The sequence below is a fragment of the Notamacropus eugenii genome, chromosome 1 (genome assembly GCF_028372415.1).
Source record: "Notamacropus eugenii isolate mMacEug1 chromosome 1, mMacEug1.pri_v2, whole genome shotgun sequence".
In the NCBI taxonomy this organism is placed as follows: Eukaryota; Metazoa; Chordata; class Mammalia; order Diprotodontia; family Macropodidae; genus Notamacropus; species Notamacropus eugenii.
Genome location: NC_092872.1, coordinates 54,461,882 through 54,467,942, shown reverse-complemented (window position 1 = coordinate 54,467,942; position 6,061 = coordinate 54,461,882).

The window sequence follows — 6,061 nt, the reverse complement described above, 5'->3', positions numbered from 1 at the left end:
AAATTTTTTTCAAAACAACTGCAATCTAGGTATGTTTCTACCATCTTGTATGTGTAAAATTAATTTTTTGAACCTAAGTGTACATTTTATTTGAATTGGTCCCTCATTCTGGCCTGTTGCATCCTGACTTTGTTATACAATATGTTAGCTATTCCTTTGGTTAGCTATTCATTTGAAAATCTGATAAATGTCATTTGTATCTTTCCTGGTTCTGCTTACTGTATGTTTTATCAGATCGTATAATTCTTCCCATGCACTTTTGAATTTTTTCAGAATCATTATTTCTTATGGCACAATAAATATTCAATTACTTTCATGTACACAACTTATTCAGTCACCTTCCAGTTTGGTAGTTACTTGGTTTCTAGTTCTTTGTTGTCAGAAAAAGTCTATCTCTGATAATATACGTCTCTATGATTTATAAACTCAATATTCTGTTTACACATGCCAGAGGTCCTTCAAATTGGTTTTGGTCATGAACACACTACAGTTTCTTCAAACATCCACATGAGGGCAGTGTTGTCCATCAGCACTATCCTGAATGGTGAAGGCGGCTGACCAAAGTGTATCTTTTGCAAAACCTGGAAGAGACCCCTGGTTTCATCTCTGAGCACTGGATTTAAGGCTCCTGTGGCTTTTAGTGTGCATGTGTTCCTGTCTTTAAACCAGTTTAGAATCCAACTAACTACACCATTGTCTGCCTCAAACCCCTCCACTGTGTCCAAGAACATAAAATGAAATTCCCTCCCCTCTTTCCTTCCTTCTCTTCTTCCTTCCCTCTTCTCCCTCTTCACCCTTCCTCTGTTCACATAGGGAATCATATCCTTTTCTGCTGGTGTTCTGCCTGCCAAAATATACATTTTGAATGCTGGAACCTAGCAAGACATCTTGAGGTTTACAGGCTATATTTATTTTTTATGGACCATGCCTTAAACCCAAATCGCTATGGCTCTCATTGATTGGTCAACAGTAGGTTCCAATCCAAGCCTTACTTGGTCATTGTTTGGATTCTGGCTCAAAGTGAGTGTAAATAGCAAGTTTCTCCATTTTGGCCAGGAACCCTGAGGATCTTCACTTCCCAGACTCATTTTGTTTTTGACTAGAGGCCTTTCTATGCCTCATTTTTTACCTAGCCTTAATCACTGAGTGGGCGTTGCCTCAGACAAACTGAGACCTCTTCACCAATATAGTGACAGCATTGCTTCTCTGTCTGCCACAATTGTTAGCCAAAGGCACATGCCCTTCTACTTCTTTCATTTTGTCACCATCTTGTCTTTGTATCTGGAGCTGCTCCTGTGCCCCCCACCTCACCTCTTATGTTCCTTTTGTTATACCCTTATGAATCCATAATCCAGCTATGTATCTCATTCCAACAAATTTCAGGGATGCCTACAAGGTCAAATTTGCCTTTTTGCATTAGGATCTCTAGTTTATCATGGTTGTAACTCACACTTGGTGTAATTGCATTTGTGAACTGAGTATTACTGATGAGGGAACTAAGGCTGAAAAAAATCAAGGGCTCATAGCCCTAAAACTACTGAGAGTCAAAGCCAGGGTTGTCTTGCTAGCTCATCTCCTGGATTGTGTCTTCTGTAAATTTCTGGATGTTGTTGGGCTTATATCACCTTGGTTCCATTTGCCTCTTTTACCTAAACTCTGAAGACACTTCCCTGTACAGTCAAATATGGAAGCTAGAGGCAGTGGTAGCTTTCTACAGCAAGTAAAGCCACAATGATACATCCCTCACACTTTCCTCTAATCTAGATAGTGAGCTCAGAGCTCTGGACTTGAAACAAAAGATCTAGGTTTGAGTGTTTAACCTTGGACAAGTCCCTGAACATCTCTGGGTTTCAATTTCTTCATCTACAGAGTGGGGGTTGCAGTAGATGACATCTAAGGTCTTTTCCAGCTCTATAAAATCTAGATTGTTGTTAAATATGTTTCACCAAGTATTTCTATTTAATTTAGCATGAAAATGTCTATGTATCCAAGTACAACAAAGCTCTTCCTTGCCTAATTATATAAAAACGGGGATGGGATGGGGGTCATCTAGATGAAATCTTAGGTACCCTTCAATTTTGGCATTCTGAGCTCCCCTTCAGTCATTCCCTTTTCATCCTTCTCCTTTTGTCCTTCCCATTCTGACATTGTCTATGTTCTAGAGACCCTGCCAGCTCCAACATTCTATGGTCTGTGTTCTAAGGACTTTCTGACTCTTCTATCTCAGGCCATTGCCAGCCTTCTTGACTTGTGTCTTGCCACTAGATCCCAGTGACTCTAGAAGAGAGAGCAAGGCTGATAAGTTGCACAGCCCTGCCTCACTTAAATCCAATTCCTTTGCAAGTCAAGATATCACCTCCTGATGTCATCAGTCTTCTTCGAGAATGAAGGACAAACAACAAATAAGCTGTTATATTCTATGTTCTAGGTCTCCTCCTGATCTCTTATTCTGTGTTCTAAGACCCTGTCAGTCTTGATATTATCTGTCGCCATAATTTAGAAACTGTTCATATTCTCACAAGTTATTTTAAATTAAGCATTCAGCTTGTGACTTCCTTCACAAACATCTTGTAGTTTCTTCAAATCTTTTCACAAGGGCAGTGTTTTATAGAGTCTAGGTTTTATAGAACGCAGCCATAAGAAGTAAAGGGGTTTATTTATAAAAGGTGTGTCATTTACAAAGCTGGAACTGGGCCCTTGTTTTCTGGCCTTGAGGTGACTCCTTTGGACTTTGGGGTGAAGGAGCAAACTGTTCTCCCCATTTTACTTTAGTTCTTTCCTTGTGCCCCCTCTTCCTTCTCCACTCTCTAGAGAGAAAGCAAGATAACACTCACAGTTGCACCCCAAGACCCCCTAAACTTCAAGGTTTCCACAAATAGATTCTGTGCTTCAAGACCTAGCACATAGTAGGTGCTTAATTCATGTTTGCTTGAGTTGCGCTTAAATAGCACTTTTGCATAGCCCTTTAGGTTGTACAAAGTGCTTTACAAACATTGAATAGAATTTGTTCCTCATAACTAGGCTTTGAGGTAGATTCTAATGGTATTATTTTACCCATTTTACAGATGAGGAATTGAAGTTGTCACCTGTCTGTGGCCACACAGAAAATAAGAGGTAGAGGTAGAATTTGAAGGTCTATTGCTTCTTTCTATCACATCACACCAGTTCTGTGTAGAGACTATTTCTATTTTTTACTACTATCAAAATATAATAATTATAATTATAAAATTAAATCCTAGTATCAAAAAATAAAACAAGGAATGAGAAAAATGGCATTTATTTTCACTCTACTTCTCTTTGGTCTTTTTCCTTCTTTCTCACCAGTTGCTACTTTGGAAATGGAGAAGGGAGATATTGGCAGGTTAGAGTAACTTGCTTTGTGAACAGTACAACCTATTTACTTAATTCAATTCAATTTATCAGCTAGAACAGAGAGATTGATATCCCAGGCTGAACCTGAATAAAGAAATGGATGATGGTGGTGGAAAGCAGAGACTGATTTAACCAGCCTAGTTACCTAGTTACCAAGAATAATTATTTCATTTAGGAAGCTATATCCCTTGTACCTGCTTCCTCTCAACATTCATTTCTCAACTTCTTGTAATTTGGCTTTTTACCCTATCACTCAAATAAAAGTGCTGTCTTCAAGACAATCTAAGCTCTTATTAAAAAACTAAAATCTCTTATCTCAATTATCATCCTTCCTGCCCTCACTGTAACTCTGGATACAGTTAATCATCCATCTTCTCCTCCCTTGGCTTTCTTAATGCTACTTTCATTTGGTTCTGTTTCTTTGCTGGATCATTACCCATGCTTCACCCTCTGCTGTAGATGTTCCCCATGACTCTATCCGGAAAACTCTTTTCTTCTCTCCCTACACTTAGCGATCTCATTAGCTCCCATGGGTTCAATTATCATCTCTTTAAAGATGACTCCCAGATGTCTATGTCCAGACTAATTCTTCTCCTGAGCTCTAGTTCCACATTGCTAATGGTTGGCTATCTACAAATAAATGTATGTATCTCAAACTTAATATGCCTGAAACAGAATTAATTATCTTACCCCCACCTTCAATCCACCACCTTTTCTAACTTTCCTATTTTTGTTGAAGGAACCTGTGGTGAGATTAGTTTTCTGCAACAGGGATGAGTTTTCCCTAAAAGGCAACAAAGCTATCCCTGGGACTTGATTGGCCCCTTTCTCCCTGACACAACTTCCTGGTCACCTAAAGGTGTAAAAAGTTCCACCCCACCACTTTATCACTGTCTCAGTCTGCTATCATCTCTGAAGTCATTTGGTTCTCCCTCTGGGAAATCCTTCCCTACTCTGCTAATCCCTTGCCAGAAGGTCTTCTTTACATCCTGGACTATTCTAATAATACTGTGAAAAATTATTTTTCTTAGTAATCATTATCTTGAAGACTCAGAGCTTCCCCTGATGAGGACTGGAAAGATACAGTAACCCCAAGGTGCGAGTTCCCTGTGTGGGTCATCTGGAAAGAATTCACAGACCCAAACATTCTTGAGGTCAAGGTGGTAAAGATTTATTACACTTTTCAGGGGGCAAGAGTTCTTAAGAAACCTGCAACCTTAGAGGGGTACAGGTAAAGTTTATATAGGACATTCTATAGTAAAACATGTGCCAAATATGCTAAGTAGGTGATTCAGGATGTGATTAGGGAGTGGCTAAGGAGTTGTTAGTTCTTAAAGGAACATGCACTTTTAGTATTTACTTCTCAGGTATTTACCCAGAGTTCATTGGGAAATAGTCCAAGGCAGGGGCTACATGGAGGTGTGGTTTAAGGCCTGCAGTATCACTAAGTCAACTAATGATTAGGGCTGACTGAGAAATACCCAGGCTGCTCTCATCAGTGTCTTGTAGACAAGATAAATGTAAGGGAGTATACCTATATCTATGTCTTGGATACATGTGATTGGTCAGTGAGTGGTAAATATCTTTATGACCAAGTACCCAGCCAGTTCAGCCAAGTATACAGCTGGTTCAAACATAAATTCTATAGGTGCAGCTGGCTACTGTATCAGGAAGAAAGATTTAGAGCAGACTAGCCTTGGGTTGGGGAGAAACTGCCTGAGATAGTGTTTTGAGGCTAGGAAGAAATGTGATTTTTAGAGAAAAATGTGATTTTAGGCTTGTGGTCCAAGCACAGGCACCGAAGCACCCTGTCACCCCCATCTCCCTTTCTTCCAAAGTTCAGTTTCTTTTTCAGAAGGACATTAAGATTGAATCTAATGGGTCTATTCCTGCCCATTGTGTTGCCCAGACAGGTCTGGGAAAATGTTGATTCCTCGCCGCTGTCAAGACAGGTGATGTGGAAATTGATGTCTCTTTGACTCAGATTGGGCGACCTGAGTCAAATACCCCAAGACCCCCATTTTAATATAGCCCACTTCCCAGTGTACTGACCAACTGGAGTTGATTGGCACCCCTTGGGAACACCTCCTTTTCAAAGGACACATAACTATGTACTCCAACCCCCAAATTGCGCCAGTTCTGGACTAATTCCATTAGCGGGGTCCAGTTCTGGACTGAAAAGTCCCATGCAATGAATGTGTGTCACCACCTTGAGAGAAATTAAAAATGTGGACAGAACCTAATTTTGTTTGTCTTCTCTTAGAACAAATTCAATGAGTTTGACAGTAGTGATGTCTTAACTTTTGCATAAATAGTCTCAAAATCATTATGTTTTAGTTTGCTCTACCTGGCTTTATTTCTCTCCTCTCCTTGGCCATAAATAGCAATGGCAAATGGTACCTATAAAGTATGGCTAGCCATTTGTTAATTGTCTAAAAGAAATGAACTTTTCTCTTAAGAAGGCCAGAAGTGGTTACCTTACAGTGCTTCAGCTTGTTGCCTTTCATTTTTGAGCAGATATGTAACCTGTCTTTTGAAGAGATTCCGTAGTCTTGGACTGGAAGATAGCAGAGATTCTTCTGATCTTGTATGGGAATCATTTATTTCTGGAAATCCTGCTAAACTAGTTTGTGACTATGTTTGCTTATTAGGTTTTACTTGTGTTTATTTTAGGCAATCAGATTCAGAA